Genomic DNA, 16415 nt, shown 5'->3' on the forward strand with positions numbered 1-16415 from the left:
GTACGTTAGTGTGGATATTTAATAAAATGTCTACTTAAGGGGGCGGTTCATCAGGTATTTGTTTACGTTGGACTTGAAGACATCCAAGTTATAGTCAGGTGGCAATCAGGCAGACGGAACAGAGTTCCACAGGCGTGCAGTTCTAAGAAAGAAGCTTTGTTCATGGAATCCACGTTTTGATTTAGGCATAGATAAAGAGTGGGGAAAGTTTTTCACAGTGGATTCAGCTAGACGGGTGTTTTTCGTAAAAGATTGGTGAGGGGGGACCAGGGATTGGAGTTTAGACGAGCACCTGCCATGGAAATAACGATAAAACAAAGAAAGGCTTGCAACGTCTCTTCTGTGGGAGAGAGGTTGCAGGGTAGAGAAAAGGGCATCCCCCACTAAGCCACAAAGTCTATTTTGTACTCTGTCAAGGCAGGATAGGCTGTTTTTAGCAGCTCCTGCCTAGATATGGCAACAGTATTCCATCCTTGGACGTACTTGGCTTTTATATAGATAGAGAATTGCATCGGTAGTGAGATATCTTCTGGAGCGGTAGAAGGATACCACCATCTTGCCAGCGACCTTGGCAACAGACTTGATGTACATGTTCCATTTCAGATCAGGAGTAAAGGTCAAGCCAAGAAGCTTGTAAAAACATGGGGCTTCTCCTAGAGGAGAGCCATCCATCCCAATTGATGCCAGATGGGGATCAGAGCGTTGATGATGTAAGGATAGGAGTTTGGTTTTAGATGCATTAAAGGTAACCAGCCACGTCTTCCCCCACTGAACCACTCGTTCGAGATCAGAGGAGAGAGAATCAGAGAGAACTTTGTCATTTACAGCCTTTGATGTGTTGCCGTAGATGGTCGTGTCATCAGCATAGATGTCAACGAATGATTTAAGTATGTGTTTAGGGAGGTCATTGATGTAGATCAGGAAGAGAGTTGGGCCCAGGATGGACCCTTGGGGGACTCCAGTATTAATACTGCAGGCCTCTGATTTTTTGTCCATCAACAACTACTCTTATGAGCCTATCAGAGAGAAATGATTTAATGATAGAGAGAATATTTCCAGTTATACTATAGCTGGAGATCTTGTGAAGTAGACCCTTATGCCATACCTTGTCGAAGGCCTCTGATTTGTCAAGATCAATTGCCCTGGAAAGGAAGCCTTTGTCAAGAGATTCACTAATCCTATGAGATATAACCGTCAGAACATCTGCAGTAGATCTAGTAGAACGGAAACCATATTGCGTGTCAATAAGAAGGTTATTTCTGCTGAGGTGGTTGACTATTTCTCTATTTAATATGGATTCCAGCAACTTACTCATAACACACAGGAGACTTATTAGCCTGTACTGAGAGGGAGATGACTTATCACCGTAGTTCTTAAATACAGGGCATACTGACAAGGTTTTCCAGGGTGTTGGAAAGCACTTCTTAAGGCAACGTTTAAACAGTTTCGTAAGTATGGGAGCAAGTTCTGGTTGAAGCTTTTTTAACACTATAATTGGGATGTCGTCAGGGTCAGTAGCTTTACTGGAATCAAGGTTCTTGATTAGCTTGGCGACCTCATGCACAGATATTTGTATGTTACCTAGCGTGTTCTGTGTTATAGGAGGAAATATGGGGAGTTGATGGCCTTCATCGCATAGCGTAGAATTAGCTGCAAAGTTCTTTGCAAATAGTTTGGCTTTGTCTGATACTGATGAGATGACCTCTGGTCGATTGATAATGGTTGGGATAGAATGCACACTTCTGTTCAGAATCCTATTTGTTATTTGCCAAAACTGGTGGGAACCAAGCCGCTGATCAGTTACTTTGGATTTAATAGACTGGGCATATAGTTCTCTTGCATTTTTTATTACTCTTTTACAGTGGTTGCTGGCGTTCCTGAAAGCAGCTTTAGTCTCAGTGCATCTATTATGTCGGTAGCTGTGGAAAAAGTGATTTCTGTGCGCGATAGCAGCAGCACATTCTGGGGAGAACCATGGCTGGCTGGTAGAGAGTAGATAATACAGTGGATGTGTTATGGGCAGCTCCAGTAACTCTTGCTTCTCCTTTTTTGTCCCGCTGTCCTCATTCAAATGAGTGATTTTTCTGACAAAGGGTGAAGAAAAAGCTGCTTTAAAGGTTGGTAGTACTTGGTGGACAGTAGTCTGAAATGTCGGAAATTTTTCTGTCTCTATGTCTATCCTTGTGGCCATGTCACTAGTAAGGGTGCTGGAGGTAAACGTTTCGTCTGGGCTGACGGTATCCACCTGATAGTCAGGGACCCGAACCTTGGATTAACCACTAAGGAGGCTGTCCTATCAGCAGGCACAAAGTACTGGGACTGCTGTATTGCCATTTGGTGAATGGACTCTGGACCATGCAGTAGTCTCTGGTGGGGCCTCTCGATGCCATACTAGTGGGTAATTGTTACGGCTGTACCTTTTCATGTGCTACAAAAAAAAAAAATTTCTGTCTTTTTCTCTCTTACTTTCCCTCTTTGTACTGCTCTAATCAAGTATGCCGACCTGTCCACAAATCCCAAAAATTTTATTGTTATGTTTTTTTTCTAAGTTATTACTGAAACTGTAGCTTAATTTAATAGTGTTTTTATTAAAAATTTTGTTGGAGGGGAAGTGCAGCTTAATGAGATTTAAGAATTTTTTTCCTAGGTTGGTCTTAACCATTTGATTAAAGGGAGGAGTAAACCAAATGATTTTCCTTTTACGGGCTTTTCTAGATGTGGGTGTTTTATTTGTAGGTTCTATATATTCTAATTTAATTTTTTTATATCCACTGTTTACATAGGGCCTTACTGTAAAAGTTTTTGTGCTTATTGAATATTTCTTTGGATAAGGGGTTAAAACTAATACTTCTGCTAATAGATTTGGAGATATGTTTAAAGATAGATTTAGGGTGATTTGAGAGAGAGTGGACATATATAGGGTTACTGCTGTCTTTTTTATAGTATTCATGAGTTCCCTTGTTAAGGTTTAGTGTTACATCTAGAAAGTGAACTATTTTAATATTCGCAGTGTAAAGTGAGGGTGGAGATGGGGGATGGGACAGGAGCAGAGGACTAGAAGAATAATGCATTAAAATCACCACCAAGAATAATTATTTGTTTTTTCTTTTTTTCCTTTCTTCTTTTCCTTTTCTTCCTTATCTTTTAATCTCTTTACAAATGTATGTAGAGATGATATTGGGGCAGCAGAAATTGTTATATGATGTAATGAGGTTCTCTTACTTAAAAAACTATTTGTTTGTTTTCTTTTATTTATTTACTGTTTTATTTTAACTCTTTCTTTACAGGGCCGTATTTATCAGGCCCATGGCCGTCTAGTTAATGTCTATTTTAACGGCATACCCGTCTAGTCTCTGGATGTGGGTGTGTGTGTCAGAACATATAATATGAATATACATGATGACATACCTATCTTCTGCTGGTACCTTCTGGGAGGATTTGTCAATGTTTGGTGAAGCTGGTTCTGTTACAACAAAGACGCATGCAAGACATGGACCCAAGATGAAAGGTTGTTTTTATATATTTTTATTCATTTTTCAGGCATTTTATCACAGCAGACTGGAGTGAATGGGGGTTGTTGGCTTGTGGTTCCATTTGTAAACCATTGCCCCCGTATGGGGAGACTTGCTTTAACACATCTTGTCTTTTTGATGTCCTGAATCCAACTCAACTAAAATTAACTAAGTTACTCAAAACCAGAACTGCTGACATGTCAGATCCCCACCCCCGTTGCAACTTGATCAGTCACAGAGTTTGTTTCATGTAACAACATAACCTTTTGACCCTTCTACACCTGCAATGCTCGCTCCTTATCGTTTCCCACAATTCAATTTTGTTATTCCGATATATATATATATATATATATATATATATATATATATATATATATATGATATAGGGTATTCAGACACGTGGCAAATTTTTAATCGTTTTCTATTTGGAAGCTAAGAGGTCAAAATTGAAAAATTGGTATGTAGAGGTCAGTAGATGTATTTTATTTTATTTTATTTTTTTTTTTACACGGTGGTCACCACTTATCAAGGCCCGGAAGCCACTCAGGGATAAGGGTTATTGCAAGTACAGTACGTTAGTGTGGAGATTTTATGAAGTGTTTACTTAAGGGGACGGTTCATTAGGAATTTGTTAACGTTGGACTTGAAGACATCCAAGTTGTAGTCAGGTGGCAAGCAGGCAGACAGAACAGAGTTCCACAGGCGTGCAGTTCTAAGAAAGAAGCTTTGTTCATGGAATCCACGTTTTGATTTAGGCACAGATAAAGAGTGAGGGAAATTTTTCACAGTGGATTCAGCTAGACGGGTGTTTTTCATAAAAGATTGGCGAGGGGGGACCAGAGATTGGAGTTCAGACGAGCACCTGCCATGGAAATAACGATAAAACAAGGACAGGCTCGCAACGTCTCTTCTGTGGGAGAGAGGTTGCAGGGTAGAGAAAAGGGAATCCCCCACTAAGCCACGAAGTTTATTTTGTACTCTGTCAAGGCAGGATAGGGTGTTTTTAGCAGCTCCTTCCCAGATATGGCACCAGTATTCCATCCTTGGACGTACTTGGCTTTTATATAGATAGAGAATTGCATCGGTAGTGAGATATCTTCGGGAGCAGTAGAAGGATCCCACCATCTTTCCAGCGACCTTGGCAACAGACTTGATGTACGTGTTCCATTTCAGACCAGGAATAAAGGTCAAACCCAGAAGCTTGTCAAAACACGGGGCCTCTTCCAGACGAGAGCCATCCATCCCAATTGATGCCAGATGAGGATCAGAGCGTTGATGATGTAAGGATAGGAGTTTGGTTTTAGATTCATTAAAGGTAACCAGCCACGTCTTCCCCAACTGAACCACGCGCTCGAGATCAGAGGAGAGAGAATCAGAGAGAGCTTTGTCATTTACAGCCTTTGATGTGTTGCCGTAGATGGTCGTGTCATCAGCATAGATGTCAACGAATAATTTAAGTATGTGTTTAGGGAGGTCATTGATGTAGATCAGGAAGAGAGTTGGGCCCAAGATTGACCCTTGAGGGACTCCAGCATTAATACTGCAGGCCTCTGATTTTTGTCCATCAACAACTACTCTTATGAGCCTATCGGAGAGAAATGATTTCATGATAGAGAAAACATTTCCAGTTATACTGTAGCTGGAGATCTTGTGAAGTAGATCCTTATGCTATACCTTGTCGAAGGCCTTTGATATGTCAAGAGCAATTGCCCTAGAAAGAGAGCCTTTGTCAAAAGATTCACTAATCCTGTGAGATATAACTGTTAGCACATCTGCGGTAGATCTAGCAGAACGGAAACCATATTGCGTGTCAATAAGAAGGTTATTTCCGCTGAGGTGGTTGACTATTTCTCTATTTAATATGAATTCCAGCAACTTACTCATAACACACAGGAGACTTATTGGTCTGTACTGAGAAGGAGATGACTTATCACCTTAGTTCTTAAATACAGGGCAAACTGATGAGGTTTTCCAGGGAGTCGGAAAGCACTTCTCCTTAAGGCAGCGCTTAAACAGTTTCGTAAGTATGGGAGCAAGTTCTGATTGAAGCTTTTTTAACACTATAATTGGGATGTCGTCAGGGCCAGTTGCTTTACTGGAATCAAGGTTCTTTATTAGCTTGGCGACCTCATGCACAGATATTTGTATGTTACCTAGCGTGTTCTGTGTTATAGGAGGAAATATGGGGAGTTGATGGCCTTCGTCGCATAGGGTAGAATTAGCTGCAAATTTCTTTGCAAATAGTTTGGCTTTGTCTGATGCTGACGAGATGACCTCTGGTCGATTGATAATGGTTGGGATAGAATGCACACTTCTGTTCAGGATCCTATTTGTTATTTGCCAAAACTGGTGGGAACCAAGCTGCTGATCAGCTACCTTGGATTTAACAGACTGGGCATATAGCTCTCTTGCATTTTTTATTACTCTTTTACAGTGGTTGCTGGCGTTCCTGAAAGCAGCTTTAATCTCAGTGCATCTATTACGCTGGTAGTTATGGAAAAAGTGATTTCTGTGCACGATAGCAGCAGCACATTCTGGGGAGAACCATGGCTGGCTGTTAGGTTTTTGTTGGAATTTTTTAGATGGTATGAATTTGTCTATGCCTACAATTAACCATTCGGTCAGATCTGATACTATAGAGGACACTTCCTTTTTAAACATGGAGTGCAGAGGTAAATCAGATATGAATGTACGGAAGCTATCCCAGTCAGCCATATAGTATCAGTATACAGTACGGTGGAGGGGTGCGTCTGGGGACTTATTACATTTCGTTTTTATCTTAACTGATACGACGGAGTCGTCGGAGGATCCTAGAGGAGAATGAACGGAACATAGCTCAGTGGAAGTTGAGAGAAAAAGGTCTAGGAGGCTTGCATATTCACTGGGTGTATCGGGCACACAGGTGGGTTCGCGAACAATCTGAGTGAGGTCATAAGCAATGGCAAAATCATGACAAAGCCTCCCCTCATCGTCTGTCTTATTTTAATGGGTCAGCCATTCCACATTATGGACGTTGAAGTCACCACAGATGTGGATGTTAGCCGAAGGATGTGCAGACAGGATGTGGTCTATTTTCTCAGATATGCTCTTAAAGATATTTTTATCTGTTTGTCAATTGGTTGATAACTGGCATGTGCAAATTGTTCATCCTTATGTTAAGAATAAGTAGGTTTGAAAACACTATTTAACTATTGGAAGAAATACAAGATTAATACGTAATAATAGGATGAAAACATATTCAGATACGTGTATTTCTTTCAATAAGTCTGATGAAATGCCAACCTCAAAAATTTTGGAACAACAAAAAAAGTTTTAAATTGTCTAGTTGATGTCGAAACAATTGTAACATTTGAAAAAATACAAACATGATGTGATCTGCTTCCTTGTTGTTTTGTTTTTTTGCAAGCATATATATATATATATATATATATATATATATATATATATATATATATATATATATATATAAAGAGGGAGAGGGGGTAATTTTACGTAACATTGAAAACATTACTGCTACAGAATGCTGTCAAAAATGTTAACAACAGCGAACCTGTGTTCCTTAAGATATGTTCGTTTGGTAAAAAGTCTCACCAATGCCGCATCTGTTAACAAAAATATGTCTTGTTTTTTGGGTTTTTTTTAATTAATTATCGCGGTCGGCCGAGGGGAGGGGGTGCCACTACCTGTGCAATACTGCAATACTACGTCGCAAAGAAAAGAAAAAAACATACAATTAAAGCACAATCAAATTGCTCCACATCATCCCGGATTCTATGTGAAAAGTTTACAAAAAAATAAATAGATAAGTTGTTTTTTTTCAGCAAAAATATCGCATACGGTGTCTTCAATTATTTGTTTTTGTTCATCTTACACCAGTGTTGATTTTTTTTTTTTTTTCGCATTGCACATTTCCCTACTAAACAGTACCTATACATTTATTTCTGCTTATCTGGAATAACGAAAATCAAAATATTGAATTTCAATTAAAATCGAAACTTAATTGTCATGTCGAAAGTAGTAAAATATCCAAAAATTACAAAAAAAAAAAAAAATAATAATAACAAAAAATTATACGTAACTAATAAAGAAAGAAAAAAAAGGTAAATGTGACTATCGGAATACCCTGGCCACACGCAAAAAAAAAAAAAAAAAAAATCGCTCGTCCATCAAACTCAAATACCGAAACTTAAACACCGAAATGAAACGAAATGTATTATTATTACTAAAAAAGATATATATTTCCCCTGTTATAAATATTATTTAGGAATAAACGCTAGCTATGAACTCTACTCCAGTGTATTTAAAAAGAAGTGTAGTAGTACTACTACAGTGTAGTCGTACTACACTTATTTTCTTATTTATTTCAGGTACGCATTTACCAGAAAAGATGTCTTTGCCCTGTTATTATTTTAGTAAAAACAATTTACTATCATTACTCTTATATATTTCTTCTTTGCATCGTTTTTCATTTTTTTTCTACCAGATTAAAAAAAAAAAAAAAAAAAAAGTGGGTGGCCGTGACCGGCCTATTACAAAAAAGGGTTTGTTTTACTATACACAAAGATTCGAAAACAAATATATAACAAATAAATGTTATCACGGGCAAGATAAGTTACTTTTCTCCCAAGCTGGATAAGTTTTTAGTGTTTTTATTTAATGTAAAATGTTTATTCGATTCGAAAATGATCCAGTGTTTATCAGTATACTTGAAAAAAGATAAATGACAGCGTGGTCTCTCTGTTGAGTACGTTAAGTTTGGGAAAATGAGTTAAAACTAAAAAATATACTAAATATTGTTAGAAAACCCACCCAATATATTTTAGCGTGACATAGGCTGACAGAGATTGAGTGAGTTTCTAACAGTATTTTGTATTTTGTTTTGTTTTTTAGTTTAAACTCATTTACCCAAAACTTAACGTATTCAACAGAGACCTCGCTTGCCTTTGATAACATTTATTTGTTATATATTTGTTTTTGACAACTTTTTCGAATCTATGTATCGTAAAACAAACAAAAAAACGACAAGATATTTTCTTTCGTTATATTTCATTTTAGTAAGAAAAATAACGAAATAGTAATTCGTTAACAAAAGTAGTGTCAAGTCTATTGAGTGAGAGCGAAAAGAATTTATCGAAAATGTAATATTTAAGAAAGATAACGAAATAGTTATTTGTTCTTATTAAAATAATAACAGGTTAAAATAGGTACGCATGGAAAAAAATAACATAATTAGCATGTACGCATGAAAAAAAAAATAATAAAAGAATTAACAATTTTATTTCATTTTAGTATAAAGATAACGAAATAAGTAATTCGTTCTTACTAAAATAATAACAGGGGAAATACATCTTTTCTGGTAATAATAAAAAATAAATTTCGTTTCATTTCGCTTTCGGTGTTTCACTGTTTCAGTGTTTAAGTTTGATGGACGCAGACGACTTTTTTAGCGGTGATTTGGCCAGGGTATTCTGACAGTCACATTTACCAAAAAAAAAGAAAAAGTTATACTTAAATAATAAACAGACTGGTTTGTATAATAACAGGGGAGGTAACTGCATTCTGCTTTGTTGAATTTCCTCAAATAAATAAATAAAATAAAAGGCAGATCGTGAAATCATGAAAGTTTTAATTCAGTTCTGCGACATGACAATTAAGTAGATAACATTATTGCTTGTGTCTAAAATTCAGTAAGCAAAGTTAAAACGTCGGAAAGGGACTCGGTTTAACTAACTATGGAACGGAAATCAGTAAACATGGAACGAAATACAAAACTATATGGAAATAATTTATTTCAAAAACTTATTTTAGTTCTTTGGAAACAATAAAAAAAATAATAAACTTTCATTTTTTACAAATAATTTTTTGTTTGTTTGTTTTAACGCTTTGTTATCACGAAAAAAAAAATCTAATGAGAATTTTTATTATTCACATTTCTATAAATGGTGCCTTTTTGAAATCATATATTTATGTTGTAGCGGCAGCTATATATGGCCGGAACCAATCTTTGGCATAGACATTCTAAAAGCAATCACCGTTTTCAACACGCACAATTAGGGTTATAAACTATGATGAGAGAAAGTGAATATACAAGCAATTAAGTGGTATATCTCTTATCTCTACCTCCAAAACACTGGCTCCCTAAAAAATTTTCTCAAACTAGCAGAAAGCATTATTGATCTTGATTAGCCCTTATTTAAAAAAAAAAAAAAAAAAAAAAAAAAAAAAGCCTACCCCCCACACACACACACTCCTACTGGTGTAAATGCCTATAAAAATATTTTGTTAATCTTTAGAAACTGCCAGAATTCACCACAGAATTACCCCACCCTATATGTAACACGATGTAACTTTATTATAAATTAATATTATCAGTATAACTTTTGTACCATTTAAAAGAAGGGCAAAATAAACCAGTAATAATTAAAAAAAAAATGTTTTTGATCGAACGAAAATAATGAAATTGCGAGACGAAAATCGTGTTCACATAATTGGCGCTTTAAAATAACATTCCCGTGTAGTAGACATTCCGAACGTGAAAATATACCCGTATTTAATAAATTTAGCAAAAATCAACTTATGGTCAGATTTTCATGAAATTTTTGATACTTATCCATTTTAGAATGAAATTACATATAAAATATAGTTTTTGTAAAATATACGAGGGGAACTATGTTTTAGTTATTGTCCCGGCCCCCATATGTAATTTTTTCGAAATTCGAACAAAATATATTTAAATCTATCGAAATTTCTATTTATTATGAAACATAAGAGTTCAAATAAGTAATAAATATTTATTTAAAAAAAATTTAAATACACATATTGAACAAAAATTTACCTTGAAGTTGCAATTAAAAAATTGATATAAACTTAATATTATTATGGTTTTTTTTAAATAACGTTTTTTTTTTTTTCGAATTAATATATACTATAATCAGGTGAATTGCAAAGAAAAAGAAACTTCATAAACATTAATTAATTTTTAAAGGATTAAAACGATTAAAATTCCATTATTTCAAAATGTTCCGTTATAACATAGATTTTTAATTAATTGTGTTTAAATTTTTTTTAAACATTAAGTTTTAATATAAACATGACTCTTGTCACCTATTTTATCGCCAGATTAAAACCAATTTGAAAATATTATTGCACAAATATTAAGCATTTTGTAGCCCCCCCCCCTCATATTTTGTTTGTCTCTTTTTACCGAACAAAATATGGAACCCCGTAGGTAACCAAATGAACATTCAGTAAAACCGTATTTCATATTTAATATACAAATGTTTATAATATTATTAATCGTTAAACTGTGTAAATCTTAAAATCTAACAAAATTATAACAAAGATTAATTGCAGTTTGAAGAAGATAAACAAAGGTTTTAAAAAATCATAAAGTCGCTTCTGCTTTTCCATAGTTCGTATAGTTAGCACAAATCTGACGTCACGGAAACATGCGGTCCATTTTTCACAATCGTTTGGCAGTCCCTATTAATCTTTCTTTTTTTTTTTTCTTGAATGGGGGGGGGCTTCGTCTTATTTTAACCTAGAGGAATGGGAGCTTAACCTGAACTTCTCCAATGGTCCAAATTTCCGAACGGTCCTAATTTCCGTTGTCAAAGTGCTATTTTTACCTATTTATTCACTTTTGCTATTTGTACCATGCCATTTTTTCCGGAGCCATTTTTACCGGCGGCATTTTACCGAAATTTGGTAAAACGACACATGTCTACTTTTTATTTTCTTTAGCGGGAAAATGGGTAGGGATAACACTATCGTGTTTTTTTTTTTTTTTTTTTTTTTTAACCAATTTAGTTGTCGTTGTTTGTGGTGGGGATAAAATAAACATGTTTTAAGAGGTGCAATTCAGTAACCAAGTGCAAAAAAAAATCGACCATGATGGAGGAGGAGGGGAGTAATAAATATGGGGAGGGGGCTGAAATAATGGAGAATACTCGTGTTTGGCTAAATAAAAATGATAAATACATGGATTTAAAACACTTAAAATATTCAAAAACACGTAGAAAGTTATCCATTTTTTTTTTTTTTCTGTTTTCAATATAAATGAAATATCAAATAAACTACCAACCACGATAAAAAAAAAAAATATTGCGTTTGGCGAAGTAAAAATAATCATAACAAATGTATACATTAAGTTCATTCTTAACATGGTTGGGTGAGGGATGTGTTAACTAATCTGTATTTTCATATAATTTAACAAAAGATACCGTAAAAATTAATTTAACTTGAAAATCCTATCTAAAAAAAAAAATAGCACGATCTGTAAACAGCATAGTTACAAAACACCCGCCAGTCCGGTAACATAAGTGCATTGCATAAGTACTAATAAAGTGATTTTTAATATCATATTCAGCTAAATTCATAACAAGAAAAACTTGAATGGTTTATTTTATTGATGCTACGCCGTAATCACGTGATTAAAATTTTAGCAGACGAAAAATTGGGAGTCAAGAGAGTCACGAGTCGCGTCAAAAGTAATTTTACGGAAAATTGGGGGAAATGGCATTTTTCTTGGATGTGAATACCTTGAAGATTGCAAATACAAGGGGGGCATACTTATCTTTCCTTTCGCTACTTTAGCGATAGTGATTTTTTTTTCTTTATTAAAAACACAATAGCAGTTGAATGAATCTTCGTAATTTTGGGATATATTACTATATTCGACATTACAATTTTTTTTTTTGGGCTTAAAATCACATATTAAACAAATCTCCCTTCAAATATTTATTTACATGTTTACATTTAATATTAGATCAGACAATAAATCCCCCCACCCACACAGTCACAGTCACACACATGGGCGAACTTAACCTACAAGTACACTAATCACAATCAAATTATGATTTCCTTAAAAAAAAAAAATGAAAAAGAAAGTTAAATTTAGTTTTTACTTTATTTTTGGTTTATCAAACTGTGAAGTGAAAGTACAGAATAGTAAACAAAGTACTTCCCACCCATGTTAAGAATGTGTTTCTAAAAAATAACGTTATCATTTCAGTACGATCCGTAAAATCGCAGAATTACTTAAACCACTCCCTCTACAAATTTTAATTTAAAAAAATTAATGTTAATTCTATTTTAAAAAGTAAAATAAAAATAAAGCGAAAAGGGAAAAAATACTATAAATTCGACTAATATTCAGAGGGGACGTAAATTAAGCACCGCTTTTTATGTTCTATATTAAGGTATAGTTCCCATTGGATAATTTGAGTCACGTGAGTTAAATCATTCATTGTGATTGGGGCGGGCAGTCGCTACCAGTGGCAGGCAGAGGTCAGTTTTTAATAAAGAAAAAATCAAGTTCCCACGAAAAGGACCCTGGAGATTGGTACAAAATAAAAATCGACACGGTCTAGAAGGATTTTTCATTGACGGAGGATAAAAAAGAGGAAGATCACGAGAGAACAGATACTAAATTTTGCTCCTAGCCAAAATTCCGAAGACTTTTTATCAGGAATGAATTTTTCGACCGTCTGTTGAACAGAACACTAAAAGAAAACTGATATATTATTAAGAATCAAATATAGAAAAACAATAAAAAGAAAAAAAAGGAGAAAACGATTTAACAAATAAATAAAGAAAGCGATTTTTTTTTTTCTTGTTCTGCCTGGAATTTTTAATTTAATTATTGTAAAAAATTGTTGAAAGCTCTTTGTGTTGGGTTGTTTTAAAACTAGAATGGAATATTAAATTTCGTTCCGTTTTAATATATTAATTATTTATTTGTATTTATTTATTAATTTTATTTATTTATTATTATTATTATTATTATTATTATTTTTTTTTTTTTTTTTTTGCAAATTGCTTTGGTCACACATTTTACTCCAGAAATGGTTGACAAACACTATACTTTTCCAGTAAGAACGTTTGGCTTTATCATAAAAAAAAAAAAAAAAAAAAAAAAAGTCCCCTCATACCGAAACAATATCCTTTTTTCCGTTGGCCATTAACACAGTTTGCGCAGCACTCAGCAGTGCTGCTGTAGCGCCACATTCAACTTTTCTCCGTAAAAGGTGTTTGGCACCTCGGACATGACCGTTGTGGCCAACCGGCAACACTATGTTTAATTAGAAACCTTTAAATCTTCTAGCTCACAAAAATTTAATACTGTATAAAAATTATTATATTTGCAAATTGTTCACATATTGGTGGTCGTGCTATCCATTTTTTAAATTTATTTTTTTAAATTCTTTTATCAATTATTTTCGATTTTGTTGGCACATGCGTAATTAAAGATTAAAACAGACGAAATTAAATTTCCATTCCATTTTTAAAACAACCCAAAAAGAGAGCGCTTTCCACAAGTTTTACCTAATTATTTTTTTAGCATATTTAAAAAAGCAAAAATAAATTTGTAACGGTATTTGTAAAGAATGGGCATCTAGAGCATTTTTATGTAGTTTGTTACGAATATTGACGGAGAATCCTGAGTTAATCCAGGAAATTGCGGAAGCAATTTACAATACGAAAACCAAATGTTCAGTGGCCTTTTGGTCAAGATCAAAGTGTAGTATCTGTCCGGCAGATACTGCAAGCAAAGACCATATGTGTGGGCACTGGGCAACCTCACATATAAGACCTTGGTCGATGTAGGGGCAACCCTTCATACCAATTGTCACTATCCAACTCCCCTACTCCCCGGGGAGTTGGTCGCCATTTCCCTTCACTCCTCACATTAAAAATCGGCCTTGTGCCTAATTTGCTCGGTGGGGGGAGCAAATAAATACCATGTGTAGTATCTGTTCTTCAGATGCTGCTGCTGAGTGCTGCACTTCTATTTCTTGTTCTCTTTCGGTGGAGGAGAAATCCTTCACGACTGAGACAATTTTTATTTTTGTACCTTTTCTCCACGTTAAAAAACGACTCCGGTGCCTAAACTCTGTCCCGTGGGGAGGCATAGTAAATAGGTACAATACGAAAACCACCTTTTTCACCTTAATTTATATTTTTTTAGTATCTAATTTTCTTTTTTAACTCTAACCCTAATCTAGCCCTTTATATATATGCTAGGTATCGTCTGCTCCCCCTCTTTTTTTTTTTTTTTTTTTAATAATTTAAATTCGCGGCTTTCAAATCGTAAACAGCTTCGACTTCTTCGGTTATTTCCGGGACCGAGAAGAGATTATCCGTTAAGACTACGGAAATGCCTTTAAAAGAGCTGAAATCATCTGGGTGTCCATTTCTTTCTTTCTCTGGGTGCATAATTCATTATAAGCTACTACTAAATATCGCATTCTATTCAATAGTAATACATTCCATTTATACGCGTATAAAGTAAAATATATTAATACGAGGAGAATTGGAAATAAAATAAAAAGTAATTATATTTCTTTACTTACATTATGTAAATGTATATATTAAGGCTGCTGAGGAATGGTTCATAGTTCCGATTCCATTTTTAGTTTGTTATTCCACCATCATCGCGTTTTTGTTTTTGTTTTGTTTTTCTTTTTCTTTTTTCTTTTTTGGTCGAGGAAAAAAAGAAAGAGGAAGACTTGCAGACGAAATAGATGTGTAATGTGTACGAAGGCCGTACATTTTATGTACGTGCGTGCTACTGTACTCTGTGTGTGTGTGTGTGTGTGTGTGTGTGTGTGTGTGATAGAGAGAGAGAGAGAGAGAGAGAGAGAGAGAGTTCTTTACAACGACTAGTCATAAACAAAGCATTGCATCCGCAAGTCTTTTATGATAAATCGGTGTTAGTGTAAGGTGTGTGTGTGTGTGTGTGTGTGTGTGTGTGTGTGTGTGTGTGTGTGTGTGTGTGTGTGTACTGATGAGCTGTAATACAGCATAAGCTGTGATACAGCAAAACAGTACTGTATGTTACCACCTATACCTTTAAGAATATATATATATATATATATATATATATATATATATATATATATATATATATATATATATATATATAGTCTTTGAAGTTTTTAACATTTGAAACTATACAAAAAATTACTTTTTATCATTCGTTAAAAAAACATCCAATCAGTAAGTCATTTAATCCCCTGCAATCACTGCATCAACTCTCTCGAATTTACTATAATACCAATTTTTCTATTTTTCAAAGGATCATCAGTTGTTTACCATGAAACACTGTTTCGGGGATTTAAAAACAAAACAGTATATTACTTCATGGCTCCCCAGCAGTGTTGGTCAAACACCGCCACTCTTAATCTTAGGAAGAAGACATGTTACAAAAAATTTTATCCAATTTCCTATTCTTAATAGATAGATATTAAGTGTTGAGATGATTAATTGGAATCAGAAAAATCAAGGCTTTTGGTGGTATTGGAATCAGAAAATTTTTCTGCCAATTTTTGATGCCAAAACCGATTGTTTCAATTATCTTTTTTATTTGATTTTGTTAAAAAAAAAAACTCTCACTGTTGGTCGTAAATAACAATAAATATTGATTTTAAACTACCAGTAAAACTAAAATCTAGAGCTCACTGCCCCACAAGTGTATTTTCACGTTTGAGAAAATATCTGCACATTTAACGTGTTTTTACAGTGGTCGGGAAAAATAGCAACTTTATAGCTAAATATTTAGAGATTAATAATGAATCAAAATCGGTAATTGTATCGGAATCAGGAATTTAGTACAGTATCAGTATTTGTATCGGAATTGGGAAAAATCTCAAAATTTCATCACTAATAAATATATATATATATATGTATATATAAAATAAATTTTGTATGCAAAATCCAATCTCGCATTTTGCTAATTCCTACCCTCTGATAAGAAAGAAAATATTTCTTCGAAACTCCGCGGATTAAGGACTATCCACTTATCAAGTGTTTCCTTTTCAGATTAAATATGTTTTTAACTCTTTTTCAAAGTGTTTTTTAACATGTTTTATTAACTGTTTGCTCGTATTATAAGTTCTATCT

At 34.4% G+C, this 16415-nt stretch overlaps 1 protein-coding gene across 1 annotated transcript in view; it reads right to left on the reverse strand.

Annotated features, from left to right (window-relative positions):
* Positions 1-15113, reverse strand: part of LOC145263723 (ras-related protein M-Ras-like) — a 111526-nt gene extending 96413 nt beyond the window's left edge. Inside the window, exon 1 of the mRNA XM_080120690.1 lies at positions 14867-15113. The gene's annotated coding sequence lies outside the window, so the exon portion shown is untranslated. The remainder of the gene's footprint in view (positions 1-14866) is intronic.
* Positions 15114-16415: the final 1302 nt, after the last annotated feature.

Source organism: Euprymna scolopes, chromosome 39 (genome assembly GCF_053919585.1).
Source record: "Euprymna scolopes isolate OS-2025 chromosome 39, ASM5391958v1, whole genome shotgun sequence".
Classification (NCBI taxonomy): domain Eukaryota; kingdom Metazoa; phylum Mollusca; class Cephalopoda; order Sepiida; family Sepiolidae; genus Euprymna; species Euprymna scolopes.